At 46.6% G+C, this 15,714-nt stretch overlaps 1 protein-coding gene across 2 annotated transcripts in view; it reads left to right on the top strand.

The window, feature by feature from the left end:
- The first annotated feature begins 14,135 nt into the window (after positions 1 to 14,135).
- LOC309358686 (uncharacterized protein) overlaps positions 14,136 to 15,714 on the top strand; it is a 28,721-nt gene continuing 27,142 nt past the window's right edge. Inside the window, exons 1-2 of one of the 2 annotated variants that reach the window (XM_081892074.1) lie at positions 14,144 to 14,252; positions 14,380 to 14,502. The gene's annotated coding sequence lies outside the window, so the exon portion shown is untranslated. Of the gene's footprint in view, positions 14,503 to 15,714 lie in introns of both variants that reach the window. The other variant, XM_081892073.1, reaches the window with a different exon arrangement.

Here is a 15,714-nt window from a genome sequence, read left to right on the forward strand (position 1 = left end):
TACATTTCATATATTATTTGCTTCAATGGTTCTTATTTCACTTATGTGCATTGTTAATAATAATAATAATAATACTTTTATTATTTGTATGCTGGCCATCTGACTGGGTTGCCTAAGTACATTGCTTAAAAGGTGGAATTGCTATGAGAAGTAGTGTTTAGCTTTTAATCTGGAATTGGTAATGTACATACATTTAACTATGGATTCTTTTCTGTTGAGATATATAAATTGCTTAGTGGTTTGTGTTGAAATATGAAGAAACATATAAGTTGAATTAAGGGAGTAAATGAAAGAAAAGTGGAGGATCGTATTTATTTTATTTCTATCAAGCTTTCATAGCCTGACTTTCTGAGCTTGCTCTGGTTCAGGGGGTCACGAAGAGTTGGACATGACTAAACGACTAAACAACAACATTTTTAACTCCTAAGCCTGAAGGTCAAGACCGATTTGTATGTGTGTGTGTGATTTGCAAGCCATTCTCTGAATCCTTTTTGGCTGAAGGGAGACATTTAAAAAAGGAGAGCTTTAGATTTTTTAAAAAAATGAAAAATCCACTCCTTTGCTCTGCAGAGAGCCTGCTTAATGTTATTTCAGAAGGCAAGGTGAGGTGATGGGTTGCTGTTGGCGTTGGGCTGGGATCTGAATGTCCCTGAGGCGTCTGTGGGCATTTCTGACGCAAGTCTATGCACCTCAAAACCTGAGCCGGTTTAAGTTGTATTATTGTGGCTCTCACATATACAGGAGAAGGAAACCGCACAAAGATAGAGGTAGCTTTGGTCAAGATATTTATACTTTTCTGAGCAACAGTGGAAAAAGAAACCCTGAATTGTTTGCACTGAACAAATAAACAAAAGATAAGGTAGAGAAGAATGAGGTTTCCGTTGCCTACTTCCAAAATCTCCCCAAGCCCTGCGTTTGATTACAGAAGAAGGGGCACAAACAAGAGTTGCCAACTTTTCCTCCTGGCAAGGCTCCTCTGCCTTGAACAGCTGTGTGAGAAGCAGAAATTGATTAGTGGGTACTTTGTTTTTATTAAAGATTTCTTAGTCTACAAAACAACAACAACCCTGCATTGTCTCTTTTTTCAGGCTGTGTTTCCTGCAGATCCATTTTCATTTGTTGTGAGACATAGTGTTGCATGCAGTGTTAGGTTGGGAAGAAAAGAGGGGGGAAGAGGGGGAGGGGGAATGGTGAGTGGGGTGGGTTTGTGTCAGCGTCACTTGTGTGGGTTCTCTTACTACTCACTTGTTACATTTCCTTGGTGGTGAGAGAGGTTGGGGTGTCCTTACGGTGTGGTTCTGGGGTTACGTTTTCCCCTTCTGCTTCTCTGCTCGCCCTGAAGCTGTTGTTAACGGAGAAATCTGAGGGCTCCCTTGGATAAAAAACAAGGACACCAGCCAGGAATACCAGAGCAAAACAGCAGCCAGTAGGCTTGGTCTTTATTGAAGACTGTCGCGACAGGACTCCCACCTGCCACACGGTGGAACAAGAGGGAAGCCCCAAACAAAAGAGCCCCAAAACTTTTATTAGCTGCTAATCCCCATGTTGGACGCGGGTGGCGCTGTGAGTTAAACCACAGAGCCTAGGACTTGCCGATCAGAAGGTCGGCGGTTCGAATCTCCATGACAGGGTGAGCTCCTGTTGCTCAGTCCCTGCTCCTGCCAACCTAGCAGTTCGAAAGCACATCAAAGTGCAAATAGATAAATAGGTACCGCTCCAGCGGGAAGGTAAACAGCATTTCCGTGCGCTGCTCTGGTTTGCCAGAAGTGGCTTAGTCATGCTGGCCACATGACCCGGAAGCTGTACGCCGGCTCCCTCGGCTAGTAAAGCAAGATGAGCGCCGCAACCCCAGAATTGGCTACGACTGGACCTAATGGTCAGGGGTCCCTTTACCTTTAATCCCCATGTTACACCCCCCCAACTACATCACTAATACATCATGGTTACATCATGAAAGGGGAGGTCAGGTGGCAGTAATCTGAGCATCCTGGACCCTGCCCCATGGTTCTCCTTGCCCTCCACCAAACACCCATCAAGTGTAACAAAAGAGATATTTACATTTCCCCGTTTCCCAGCCAAGTAAATCACACCCTTTTGTCTTCATCTGGGTTTGTTAGTTCTGGAATGGCTACCTGTCTGGCACTCAGGTATCAGGATGCCAGGGATTATCACTCAGGCAGAGGGGCTGCTGAGGAGCTGACCTCACATGTCTATATGAATTTCTGAAGTTTTCCCAGTGAGCCAGTAAAGGTAAAGGTAAAGAAAAATATTGCATAGGAACCTGGAATGTAAGAACCATGAACCTGGGTAAGTTGGAGGTGGTCAAAAATGAGATGGCAAGAATAAATATTGACATCCTGGGCATCAGTGAACTAAAATGGACGGGAATGGGTGAATTCAGTTTGGATGACCATCATATCTACTACTGTGGGCAAGAAACCCGTAAAAGAAATGGAGTGGCCCTCATAGTCAACAAAAGAGTGGCAAAAGCTGTACTGGGATGCAATCTCAAAAATGATAGAATGATCTCGATACGAATCCAAGGCAGACCTTTTAACATCACAGTAATCCAAGTTTATGCACCAACTACTTGTGCTGAAGAAACTGAAATTGACCAATTCTATGAAGACTTACAAGACCTTATAGAAGTGACACCAAAGAAGGATGTTCTTCTCATTATAGGGGATTGGAATGCTAAAGTAGGGAGTCAAGAGATAAAAGGAACAACTGGCAAGTTTGGCCTTGGAGATCAAAACGAAGCAGGGCAAAGGCTAATAGAGTTCTGTCAAGAGAACAGGCTGGTCATCACAAACACGCTTTTCCAACAACATAAGAGACGACTCTACACATGGACATCACCAGATGGGCAGCATCGAAATCAGATTGATTATATTCTCTGCAGCCAAAGATGGAGAAGCTCTATACAGTCAGCAAAAACAAGACCTGGAGCTGACTGTGGCTCAGATCATCAGCTTCTTATAGCGAAATTCAAGCTTAAACTGAAGAAAGTAGGAAAAACCACTGGGCCGGTAAGATACAATCTAAGTCAAATCCCTTATGAATACACAGTGGAAGTGAGGAACAGGTTTAAGGATTTAGATTTGGTGGACAGAATGCCTGAAGAACTATGGATGGAGGCTCGTAACATTATACAGGAGGCAGCAACGAAAACCATCCCAATGAAAAGGAAATGCAAGAAAGCAAAGTGGCTGTCCAATGAGGCCTTACAAATAGCGGGGGAGAGAAGGCAAGCAAAATGCGTGGGAGATGGTGAAAGATACAGGAAATTGAATGCAGATTTCAAAGAATAGGAAGGAGAGACAAGAAGACCTTCTTAAACGAGCAATGCAAAGAAATAGAGGAAAGCAATAGAATGGGAAGAACCAGAGATCTGTTCAAGAAAATTGGAGATATGAAAGGAACATTTCGTACAAAGATTTCCATAATAAAGGACAAAAGTGGAAAGGACCTAACAGAAGCAGAAGACATCAAGAAGAGGTGGCAAGAATACACAGAGGAATTATACCAGAAAGAAATGGATGTCCCGTATACCCCAGGTAGTGTGGTTGCTGACCTTGAGCCAGACATCCTGGAAAGTGAAGTCAAATGGGCCTTAGAAAGCACTGCAAATAACAAGGCCAGCGGAAGTGATGGTATTCCAGCTGAACTATTTAAAATTTTAAAAGATGATGCTGTTAAGGTGCTACACTCAATATGCCAGCAAGTTTGGAAAACTCAGCAGTGGCCAGAAGATTGGAGAAGATCAGTCTACATCCCAATCCCAAAGAAGGGCAGTGCCAAAGAATGCTCCAACTACCGCACAATTGCACTCATTTCACACGCTAGCAAGGTTATGCTTAAAATTCTACAAGGAAGGCTCAAGCAGTATGTGGACCGAGAACTCCCAGAAGTGCAAGCTGGATTTAGAAGAGGCAGAGGAACCAGAGACCAAATTGCAAACATGCGCTGGATTATGGAGAAAGCTAGAGAGTTCCAGAAAGACATCTACTTCTGCTTCATTGACTATGCAAAAGCCTTTGACTGTGTCGACCACGGCAAACTATGGCAAGTTCTTAAAGAAATGGGAGTGCCAGATCACCTCATCTGTCTCCTGAGAAATCTCTATGTGGGACAAGAAGCTACAGTTAGAACTGGATATGGAACAACTGATTGGTTCAAAATTGGGAAAGGAGTACGACAAGGCTGTATTTTGTCTCCCTGCTTATTTAACTTATATGCAGAATTCATCATGCGAAAGGCTGGGCTGGATGAATCCCTAGCCGGAATTAAGATTACCGGAAGAAATATCAACAACCTCAGATATGCAGATGACACAACCTTGATGGCAGAAAGTGAGGAGGAATTAAAGAACCTTTTAATGAGGGTGAAAGAGGAGAGCGCAAAATATGGTCTGAAGCTCAACATCAAAAAAACGAAGATCATGGCCACTGGTCCCATCACCTCCTGGCAAATAGAAGGGGAAGAAATGGAGGTAGTGAGAGATTTTACTTTCTTGGGCTCAATGATCACTGCAGATGGTGACAGCAGCCACAAAATTAAAAGACGCCTGCTTCTTGGGAGAAGGGCAATGACAGGCCTAGACAGCATCTTGAGAAGTAGAGACATCACCTTGCCAACAAAGGTTCGTATAGTTAAAGCTATGGTTTTCCCAGTAGTGATGTATGGAAGTGAGAGCTGGACCATAAAGAAGGCTGATCGCCGAAGAATTGATGCTTTTGAATTATGGTGCTGGAGGAGACTCTGGAGAGTCCCATGGACTGCAAGAAGATCAAACCTCTCCATACTGAAGGAAATCAACCCTGAGTGCTCACTGGAAGGACAGATTGTGAAGCTGAGGCTCCAGTACTTTGGCCACCTCATGAGAAGAGAAGACTCCCTGGAGAAGACCCTGATGTTGGGAAAGATGGAGGGCACAAGGAGAAGGGGACGGCAGAGGACGAGATGGTTGGATAGTGTTTTCAAGGTTACCAGCATGAGTTTGACCAAACTGCGGGAGGCAGTGGAGGACAGAGGTGCCTGGCGTTCTCTGGTCCATGGGGTCACGAAGAGTCGGACACGACTAAATGACTAAACAACAACAACAAAGGGACCCATGACCATTAGGTCCAGTCGTGGCCGACTCTGGGGTTGCGGCGCTCATCTCGCTTTATTGGCCGAGGGAGCCGGTATACAGCTTCCGGGTCATGTGGCCAGCATGACTAAGCCGCTTCTGGCAAACCAGAGCAGCACACGGAAATGCCGTTTACCTTCCCGCTGGTGCAGTACCTATTTATCTACTTGCACTTTGACGTGCTTCCGAACTGCTAGGTGGGCAGGAGCAGGGACTGAGCAACGGGAGCTCACCCTGTTGCAGGGATTCGAACCGCCAACTTTCTGATCGGCAAGTCCTAGGCTCTGTGGTTTAACCCACAGCGCCACCCGCGGTCCTTTTAGTGAGCCAGTACATAGATACATTTTGTATCATGCAGCAAAGGCCCTTTGAATAGATAGGAAGAAACTCTGATGGGGTATTTTGTGGGGACAAATCACAAAAGTCACAAAAGTGATTGTGCTGATTTTGGTAGTGGGCTGCATCTGCATGATATCTGCTGGAGGGGCAACCCCCCAAAACCTATACATAAATTCCTGCAACACTGTTCAAGGTGCAGGAGCCTTGCGAGGGAAAGGGGAAGTTGGCCTTCAGCTGGCCTGGTGCAAAAGGGGACTAGTAGGCAAACTAAGACCCAGGGGCCGGATCCAGCCCAATTGCCTTCTAAATCCGGCCCGTGGACGGTCCGGGAATCAGCATGTTTTTACATGAGTAGAATGTGTCCTTTTATTTAAAATGCATCTCTGTGTCATTTAGTCCGGCCTCCCACAAGATCTGAGGGACAGTGGTTTGGCCCCCTGCTGAAAATGTTTGCTGACCCCTGGATGCTAACTGCAGAAGCATACCCTCCAACATTTATCTGATGAAAACAGGGACGTCCCATTCCATAATTATAATTTTACTATTTATACCCCACACATCTTACTGGGCTGCCCCAGCCATTCTGGGCAGCTTGCAACATACATAAAAACATGATAAACCCAGTGGTACCTCGGGTTACAGACGTTTCAGGTTACAGACTCAGAAACCCAGAAATAGTACCTCTTGTTAAGAACTTTGCTTCAGGATGAGAACAGAAATCGTGCTCCGGCAGCGCGTTGGCAGCAGGAGGCCCCATTAGCTAAAGTGGTGCTTCAGGTTAAGAACAGTTTCAGGTTAAGTACAGACCTCCAAAACGAATTAAGTACTTAACCTGAGGTACCACTGTACTGTTTTAAAAAACCCTTCCTTATACAGGATTGCCTTCAGGGGTCGGATAACTCCATACCCTCCAACACTTCTCCGTTGAAAATAGGGATGCCGTAATGAAAAGTGGGACGTTCCGGGATCAAATCAGAAACTGTGATGGCTTCTGTAAATCAGGGACTGTCTCTGGAAAATAGGGACACTTGGAGGGTCTGCAGAAGAGGCGAGTTTCGTCACACTTTTTGCCATCCCTAGGGCTCCAGGAAATGTCACACGAGCACACGAGCTTCCTTCATTTATAACACTATTAAATCAGGGGTTCCCAAATTTTTTGGAGTCACATCCCCCTTGGAGGAGGAATGATGGCTGGGAGGAGCACAGACAGAAGAAACGCCATGGTGCATCTGCAGCAGCACAACCAGCACAGCCTTCATCTGCCTCCGCTGCAACAAAACATGTCTCTCCCCCATCGGTCTCTACAGCCACAGATAGCGCTGCAAACTTCCAATGGTTTGGCTTCACCTGCAAAGACACACTCCTCCGTGGTCTCCCAAGATAGCCAGATGCCAAAGGCAACAAGAGGATTTGGAAAGAAGGAGTCACAGGCTTACAATCTGTTCCAGCCATCCAGATGTTGTTCAGTTCCCCAATTGATGACATGGCCAATTGGCCAGAAATGATAATAGAAGTGAGCTACAGTTGCCACCAGGACGCAGTGGCGCTGTGGTCTAAACCACTGAGCCTCTTGGGCTTGCCGATCGGAAGGTTGGCGGTTCGAATCCCCGCGATGGGGTGAGCTCCCGTTGCTCGGTCCCTGCTCCTGCCAACCTAGCAATTCGAAAGCACATCAAAGTGCAAGTAGATAAATAGGTACCGCTCCGGCGGGAAGGTAAATGGCATTTCCGTGTGCTGCTCTGGTTCGCCAGAAGTGGCTTAGTCCTGCTGGCCACATGACCCAGAAAAACTGTCTGTGGACAAACGCTGGCTCCCTCGGCCAGTAAAGCGAGATGAGCGCCGCAACCCCAGAGTCCTTCACAACTGGACTTAACTGTCAGGTGTCCTTTACCTTTACCTTATAGTTGCCATCATCTGAGATGCCCACCCCTGATTCAGATTAACTTGCCAGCTTGGCAAAGCTCATGAGGACTAGCCCCATGCCAAAAATCATTTGGGCTAGGCTTACCTAGAAAAGCACAGGGGCGTGTTTGTTCTCTGATGGCCTTTTTCATCTGTCTCCCCCTCCCCCAGCTGAAAACAGGAAACCAGGCTTCTAGCCTGCCATTTCAGAGTTATATTTAGGCTGAAGTTGTCCATCTATGCGGTTGAAACAGACCGCAGCTACGTTCGAGGTCCTGCGCCTCAAACCAGATAGAGGCACCCTTGGTAAATGCCACGCTTCTGCCTGAGACAACCTTTCTGTTCTTTTTGTCTTGGGTTGTGTTTGTGTCTTTTTACTTGTTGAGGTTGGATAAAATAAGTTAGAATGCTGAAATAATAACCTATAATGAAACATAAATAATAATGAATAAAATACAGTGAGCAATTTTAATAGACATGTAAATATGCAGATAATTTATAATGCCAAGTAAATCGAAAACCTTTCCTTTCCACCACTGAATTCATGGAGATCATCTCCTTTTGCCCATGCTTACCAGCGGGAAGGTAAACAGCGTTTCCGTGTGCGGCTCTGGCTCGGCAGAGCAGCGATGTCACGCTGGCCATGTGACCCGGAAGTGTCTTTGGACAGCACTGGCCCCTGGCCTCTTGAGTGAGATGGGCGCACAACCTCAGAGTCTGTCAAGACTGGCCTGTACGGGCAGGGGTACCTTTACCTTACCTTTAACCAGAGTATATTGAGAAGCAAAGTGGCTAGTAAGCCTGATCTTTATTCAAGGAACTGTTGCAACAGGGTCCCTACTCACCACATGCAGGAGGGAGGTGGAACCCTGAACAAGCCCTTATATAGACTCTTGAAGTTGCCCACCTTGTAGTCCAAGACCACCCCCTAAAACATCATGCATACATCACAGAAGGAGGCGGTCTACAGCAGAAATCCTGTCTGCCAGGATACCTGATAATGGTCACTGGTTGCATTACCTGCGCAGCCTGGCCATTCTTTTGTGATGGTTAACTCTTAATTCCCGAATGCAGGTCACAGGCTCACCCTGTTCTCATACAGATACACCCTTAAGACAGGATTTGCGAGCAAAAAGAAAATGGGAAGGCTTTCCCCATTTGTCTCCCTTACTGCAGAGGAATATTTGAGGTCATTGGGAGAGTCAAAATGGCTTCAGGATTGCTCTCCCGTGCTATTTCAGACACACGGTTCATATATTTAGATATCCGTGCATTTATGAATATTTATTCTATATTTGAGACCTTAAAATTCTTACAACATGGTTGAAGAAGCTGGGTACAGTGGTACCTCTGGTTACGTACTTAATTCGTTCTGGAGGTCCGTTCTTAACATGAAACTGTTCTTAACCTGAGGTACCACTTTAGCTAATGGGGCCTCCAGCTGCCACCACACCGCTGTCTCACTATTTATGTTCTCATCTTGAAGCAAAGTTCTTAACCTGAGGTACTACTTCCGGGTTAGCAGTGTTTGTAACCTGAAGCGTTTGTAACCCGGGGTACCACTGTATGTTTAGCCTGGAAAAGAGGAGACTGAGTGGAGATATAGCCATTTTGAAATATCTCAAGGGCTGTTACATGGAAGATGGAGCCAGCTTGTTTCCTCTTGCTCTGGAGGGGAGGACTCGAACCCATGGCTTCAAGTTACAAGAAAGGAGATTCCGACTAAACATCACAAAGAACTTTCTGACAGTAAGAGCTGTTTGCCAGTGGAATGGACTCTGTCAGGAGGCGGCAAACCTTCCTTGGAGATTTTAAAGCAGAAGTTTGGTGGCCGTCTGCCAGGAATTCTCCAGCTGTGATTTCTGCTTTGCCGGGGGTTGGTCTAGATGACCCTCAGGGTCCCTTCCGACTCTACAATTCTCTGGCTAGATGCTAAGCCCACATTTTATCCTATATATTCGCCACAACAGCAGAGGAGGCAGGAGAGGGAACGGGATTTTGATGGCTAGTGATGGGCAACGCAAAGACCCCTTTTGGCTGAGCCAAGGAAAAATCGCTTAGAGTATAGGTAGGCAAACTAAGGCCCAATCGCCTTCTCAATCCGGCCCGCGGACGGCCCGGGAATCAGCGTGTTTTTACATGAGTAGAATGTGTGCTTTTATTTAAAATGCATCTCTGGGGTATTTGTGGGGCCTGCCTGGTGTTTTTACATGAGTAGAATGTGTCCTTTTATTTAAAATGCATCTCTGGGGTATTTGTGGGGCATAGGAATTCGTTCATCCCACCCCCCCAAAAAAATATAGTCTGGCCCCCCACAAGGTCTGAGGGACAGTGCTCCAGCCCCCTGCTGAAAACGTTGCTGACCCCTGACTTAGAGGCAGGGATCAAAACAGCCACCATAGGTATGTGCCCAAGTTTTGGGGAAGGGGCCAGTTGGGCGTTGGGGTTTCAGGATGCTTTGGCTACAAAATGCTTGTCAGATGTGGATGAAAGTGAGGAAATGCTCTTTAGGAGACGCGTCCCCAGCCTCCTTTGGCTGCCAGCCACGGGTTTGTAAAGTTTCCTTCCTTTATTATCGTACATTGAGGTTCTTTCCCCTTTTCTAAATGCACGGCCGTCCCTCTCACGTGGCAGCTGCAGACACATAGTCCAAACAGTATCCTTCCTCAGGCGTTTCCTCTGGCGCATAGAACACTTCGGGACATTTTGGGTATGCTCTGCGACTGAGACGAGTTCCAGCAGGAAACTCATTCATCTGTTCTTTCTCTTCTGGGTCCCTTAAAACTCCTCGCCTGACAATCAGGGTGTGATGCAATCACCTTCCAAAATAGAATCGAGCTGCAAAAAACCATCACCTACGTAGCAGGGAAGGGCTGTAGTTCACAGTGGTTAGAGCACCTGCTTTGTGCACAGAATGTCTCCTTCCTCAAAATCCTGGGGAGCTGCTGCCAGTCAGTGTAGACAGTGCTGAGATACATGGGACAATGGTCTGCTTCCTCTGCTCTCGCCTAACTCAGTGCTTTGATTGGAACCATGAGGACTGGAATCTTGCCCTCTCAAAGAAGCATAGAATTGTAGAGTAGGAGGGAACCACAGGGGTATCTAGCCCAACCCCCTACAATGCAGGAATCTCATTGAAAGCATCCATGACAGATGGCCACCCAGAGAGAGGAGGGACCCAGAAAAATGGCGTGCAAGGCCTTATAAAGACTTTTGAAATTGCCACCCTGTAGATCAAGACCACCCCCAGAAACATCATACATACATCACAGAAGGGCTGTAACCTAAGACCACCCCTCAGATACATCACACCTACATCACAGAAAAGGCTGTCTAAAACAGAAATTTGAATATTGTTTATCTCCTGTTCTTGTTTATCTCCTGTCTGGCAGGTTACTTGATTGGATTGCCTGGGGAGCCTGGCCAGTCTTTTGTAATGATAAATACTTAGTTCCTGGGCCAGGTCACAGGCTCACATCCTATTCAAACACAGACATACCCTTAAGACAGGATTTGTGAAGGAAGAGACAATGGGGAGGCTTTTCCAGTTTGACCTTGCAGAGAAAACATTTGCTCAGTTTGGGAATCAAAATGGTTCCAGCTTGGCCTTCCTGTGCTGATCTATGTATGTGCTTGGTTGGTACACTTATGAACATTACCATATATCTAAGACCATAAAATTCCTATCACAGCCTGAAAACAAGACCCCAGTGCAAAAGCAGCCCAGCTCTCTATTCAGAGTTCCCAGAAATTAATATTATTTGGGGGCATATTCTCCTCCTCGCCTTACAGGAGGAAGTGATGCATGCCCTCCAACATTTATCCGATGAAAATAGGGACATCAAAGTCAATAATAATAATAATAGTAATTCTGACTGGGCAGCTGCATCCACTCTGGGTAACTCCCAACATATATAAAACCGTAATAAAACATTTGAAAACTTCCCAATACAGGGCTGCCTTCAGATGCCTTCTAAAGGTTGTTTGGTTACTTATCTCCTTGATGCGAGTGGCGCTGCAGTCTAAACCAATGAGCCTCTTGGGCTTGCCGATCGGAAGGTTGGCGGTTCGAATCCCAACGATGGGGTGAGCTCCTGCTGCTCTGTCCCAGCTCCTGCCAACCTAGCAGTTCGAAAGCACGTCAAAGTGCAAGTAGATAAATAGGTACCACTCCAGCAGGAAGGTAAATGGCGTTTCTGTGCGCTCTAGTTTACGTCACGGTCTTCTGTTGCGCCAGAAGAGGTTTAGTCCTGCTAGCCACAGCACCCAGAAAGCTGTCTGTGGACAAACGCCGGCTCCCTCGGCCTGAAAAGCGAGATGAGCACTGCAACCCCATAGTCACCTTTGACTGGACTGAACTGTCCAGGGGTCCATTCCCTTTCCCTTTTTACCTTCCTTGGCTTGGGGGGGTGTCACATAACTCCATACTCTCCAACATTTCTCCGATGAAAATAGTGACAACCTAAGCAAAAGCAGGGACGCGGGTAGCACTGTGGGTTAAACCACAGAGCCTAGGACTTGCCGATCAGAAGGTCGGCAGTTCAAATCCCTGCGATGGGGTGAGCTGACATTGCTCAGTCCCTGCTCCTGCCAACCTAGCAGTTCGAAAGCACGTCAAAGTGCAAGTAGATTCTGGTTTGCCAGAAGCAGCTTAGTCATGCTGGCCACATGTCCTGGAAGCTGTACGCCGGCTCCCTCGGCCAATAAAGTGAGATGAGCGCTGCAACCCCAGAGTCGTCCGCGATTGGACCTAATGGTCAGTGGTTCCCTTTACCTTTACTTTTAAGCAAAAGCAGGACATTCTGGGATCAAATCAGAAACTGGGGTGGCTTCTGTAAATCTGGGGCTGTCCCTGGAAAATAGGAGGGCCTGGTGATGGCCCCCGACTTGGATGGTTTTAAAAGAGGATCAAACAGTTTCGGGAAGAAGACTACTGCTGGCTGCTGGGCACAATGGCTCAGCTCTGCTTCCACAGTCAGAGGTAGCAGTGCTTCTGAATAACAGTTGCTGGAGAGGGCAGAAGGGGAAAGGGCAATAATAATGATAATGATAATAATAATAATACTTTTTATTATTTGTACTCTGCCCATCTGGCTGGGTTTCCTCAGCCACTCTGGGCGGCTTCCAACAAAAGACCAAAAATACACTAAGATGTCACACATTAAAAACTTCCCCAAACAGGGCTGCCTTCAGATGTCTTCTGAATGTCAGGTTGTTGTTTATCTCTTTGATATCTGATGGGAGGGTGTTCCACAGGGCGGTGCCACCACCGAGAAGGCCCTCTGCCTGGTTCCCTGTAGCTATGCTTCTCGCAATGAGGGAACCGCCAGAAGGCCCTCAGTGCTGGACCTCAGTGTCCGGGCAGAACGATGGGGATGGAGATGCTCCTTCAGGTATACTGGGCCGAGGCCGTTTAGGGCTTTAAGCGCTCGTGTCCTGCTTGCAGATTTCTCTTGGGAGTCCCTGGGTGGCCACTGCGAGGACGCAATGCTGGACGAGATGGGCCACTGGCCTGATCCATCATGTCTCTTCTTATGTTCTTGGTTAACACAGGCAGCAGGTCTGTCAAATGGCATGGTCTCTAATCTGGAAGTGAGCAAAATGTGTATTCTTCATTAGCTGGCTTACTTCATTTCCTGGAAGGGGGAAAAAGAAGAAGAGGAGAAGGATTTCACTTCCTCCAAGAAGCCTCTAACTCCTGCAGGTGTTTTCTGTTTTAGCAATCAGCCTCTTCCTTAAACAATGAAGCTATGTCATACCTAGTTCCGGACAGACAGCAGCTGAATTATCCAGCACAAACACTTAAGAGCAAACAACACACACACACACACAGACGAAGTTTCCTCTCCCTTTTCCAGAAATCTGAATCACGCAGCAACAAACACAAGGAGCACATTTGTGGATCGGGCCGCCGGTAGCATGGATTTCATTCCATCTTGATCAGCAGCCAGTGGGTTCAGCAGTGAACAGTGATAAGCTTTCACTGGGTGCTTTGCAGCCATTCGCTCAGAGGTAGACTGCTGCTGTACATGGAGGTTTCATTTAGACTGGGCATGGGGAAACTTTTGGCTCTCCAGAGGGGACTGGTCTACAACTCTCAGCAGCTTATATGCCACCAGTGCTCAGAGACCTACAATGGCTGCCGATTTGCTTCCCGGCCAAGTTCAAGGTGTTACTGTTCGAATATTAAAGCCCTTAAGAGTTTGGGATGAATGTACCTGCGAGATCGCCTTAGACCATATTCGCCCATTAGGCCGCTTCGGTTGGCAGAATTGGCAATGTTCCAGTTGCCTCATAATACTTATTCCTCATTTGTAAGAAATTGATGCGTTAGTGTGGCAACATTTTGAAACACACCAAGATTGCGCATAGTCAAAACACTTTGGGTTTGATGGCGGCTGGGACGGCCAAAGTCATTTTTCCTGGAATACTGCCCCCTTTTTAATTAAAAATTATTATCTCCCCCCCCCACACACGTAAAGATGAATACACACAAGTTAAATGTGCGTATAAGTATTGTATTTTTAAACCCTTAAAAAGCCGACAATAAACACCAGATTAAAACACATGCTGATGTTCTGTATGTCTGGACAGACTTTGCCTTAACAAATATGCTTTTTATTGTGTGCCGAGAAGATTAGAGTTTCCAGATATCAAGAGGCAGGAAGATCCTGGAACTTCGACCCCATGTGAGTTGCAGGCTTGCTGGAATTTGCTCTATTGCTTCACCGTTTGGTAAACTGCTTTGAGGTTTGCTTTCGTTTTATTAAATCCATAGCAAATAAGACGCACGGAGTATTCCAACGATTCGGCAAAAGAGGCGTCGTTTCGGGTTTTTTTTTACAACCAAGTGCTGCAAAAATCTTCATTAAATAAATAAGTGCGTACAATTTTCAACTCTGGCTGTTGGGCCAATGCTCCGAGTTGGAGGTTGGGCGAGATTGAACCAGCCCTCTAAAATTCCCCAGAAACCAAATTTAGATGCAGTTTCTGTTCTTTCCCCAAAGGCCTCCCCACCCTCCTCCTCCTCTCTGTGCGCTGAGATCCACCTTCGCTTTCAGTTTAACAAAGCTGAGCTGCATTCCTGAGGTCTGTCGCTTGTGGCTTCTGCTTCCATTCCCACCAGACATGTAAGTACCGCTCCCTTTTGAAGTCTCTCAGGTGGGCTTGCTGTATTGCCAGGGGCAGCCGCAAGAGGTTTCCTGCCCCTCCCAGAAAACATCCCACCCACTATACAGTGGTGCCTCGGTTTACAGACGCTTCAGGTTACAGACGCTTCAGGTTACAGACTCCGCTAACCCAGAAATCGAGCGGTGGCAGTGCGGCAGCAGGAGGCCCCATTAGCTAAAGTGGTGCCTCAGGTTAAGAACAGTTTCAGGTAAAGAACGGACCTCCAGAACGAATTAAGTACTTAACCTGAGGTACCACTGTATATTAAATCTTGATCACTAAACTATAACCTAAAATTATCATTTAAAACCATAATCATTTTGGTAGTACAGTGGTACCTCGGGTTAAGTACTTAATTCGTTCCGGAGGTCCATACTTAACCTGAAACTGTTCTTAACCTGAAGCACCACTTTAGCTAATGGGGCCTCCTGCCACCGTGCAGTTTCTGCTCTCATCCTGAAGCAAAGTTAACCCAAGGTACTATTTCTGGGTTAGCGGAGTCTGTAACCTGAAGCGTATGTAACCTGAAGCGTATGTAACCTGAGGTACCACTGTACTTTTAATCCCCACGCCTATGAGTTGGTGTGACATTTGGAGGGGAGAGAGGTCTCTGCCCCAAGGGAATTGCAATTTAGAAATCGCCATGGGGAGGAAGCAGGGGAAGGGAATGGAGGCAGGGGCAGAATTATTTTTTTCAGGGTGGGGGATCGGGATGGAGGAACAGGAAGGTCAAAGTACAGTGGTATCTTGGGTTACAGACACTTCAGGTTACAGACACTTCAGGTTACAGACTCTGCTAACCCAGGAATAGTACCTCGGGTTAAGAACTTTGCTTCAGGATGAGAACAGAAATCGCGCAGCGGCGGCAGCGGGAGGCCCCATTAGCTAAAGTGGTGCTTCAGGTTAAGAACAGTTTCAGGTTAAGAACGGACCTCCGGAACGAATTAAGTTCTTATCTGAGGTACCACTGTACCTTGGTTTATGAACAGCTTAGTTGCTTCAGGATGAGAACAGAAATCGCGCAGCGGCAGCAGCGGGAGGCCCCATTAGCTAAAGTGGTGCTTCAGGTTAAGAACAGTTTCAGGTTAAGAACGGACCTCCGGAACGAATTAAGTTCTTAACCAGAGGTACCACTGTACTAGCATAAAGGCTCATAAGAACATAAGATCCAG

This window comes from Podarcis melisellensis (genome assembly GCF_964234715.1).
Source record: "Podarcis melisellensis genome assembly, chromosome: 16".
Classification (NCBI taxonomy): Eukaryota; Metazoa; Chordata; class Lepidosauria; order Squamata; family Lacertidae; genus Podarcis; species Podarcis melisellensis.